Raw genomic sequence first — 1,218 nt, 5'->3', positions numbered from 1 at the left:
CATTTAGTAGGGATTGGGGACTGCAATGGTCCCCATGAACCTGGAATTTCTAGTAAGTGCTAGTCATTAGCTAGCGCTGATTACGTCCCTGCCCTTTGTACACACCGCCCGTCGCTACTACCGATGGATTATTTAGTGAGGTCTCTGGAGGCACACCTTCCGCGATTCCTTCGTGAGTTGCAGTTGGCACGGCCGAAGTTGACCGAACTTGATGATTTAGAGGAAGTAAAAGTCGTAACAAGGTTTCCGTAGGTGAACCTGCGGAAGGATCATTAACGTGGTTATAATGAGTTATAACGAGGTTGGAGTGTTATGTTGGAGGTCGAGTGCGCTGCTTACCAAACTTTGAACGCGGTAACTTGCACTCGGCGCTGACATGCACGGCAAAACCTCAGTCTTGATATGTGCGGGGAGTTCCTTAAGGTTCTCTCTCCCGGAGATCGTCACTATCCGGGACGTACATTCATTTGTACCTGCATTTGCGTAAGCTTATGTAGAGAGCATATCAAGACGGGACGTGTTGTGTTGGTGGTCGAGTGCGTTGCATACCAAACTTTGAACGCGGTAACTTGTACTCGGCACCTACACGCACTCCCTTACTGGTGCTTGGCCGTTCTTAACTATTGGTCTTGATATGTGCGGGGAGTTCCTTAAGGTTCTTCCTCCCGGAGATCGTCACTATCCGGGACGTACATTAATTTGTACCTGCATTAGCGCACGCTTTTGTAGAGAGCATATCAAGACGTGAAGGGTTATGTTGGAGGTCGAGTGCGCTGCTTACCAAACTTTGAACGCGGTAACTTGCACTCGGCGCCGACATGGACACTTCCCTACTTACAGGTTAAGTTGTGAGTTATATTCAGTGTTTTATACACGTCTCGCAGAGAGACAGGTGATTGGCCGTTCTCACCTATAAGTCTTGATATGTGCGGGGAGTTCCTTAAGGTTCTTCCTCCCAGAGATCGTCACTATCTGGGACGTACATTAATTTGTACCTGCATTAGCGCACGCTTTTGTAGAGAGCATATCAAGACGTGAAGGGTTATGTTGGAGGTTGAGTGCGCTGCTTACCAAACTTTGAACGCGGTAACTTGTACTCGGCACCGACATGGACACTTCCAACCCAAGGAATGAGTTGTGAGTTTTACTAAGAGCAACAGGTAATTGGCAGCGTTACCTATAATTCTTGATATGTGCGGGGAGTTCCTTAAGGTTCTT

The sequence above is a fragment of the Anopheles merus genome, unplaced genomic scaffold (genome assembly GCF_017562075.2).
Source record: "Anopheles merus strain MAF unplaced genomic scaffold, AmerM5.1 LNR4000180, whole genome shotgun sequence".
NCBI classification, from domain to species: Eukaryota; Metazoa; Arthropoda; class Insecta; order Diptera; family Culicidae; genus Anopheles; species Anopheles merus.
The sequence above is the reverse complement of the archived record's forward strand: the minus strand, read 5'-3'. Positions refer to the sequence as shown.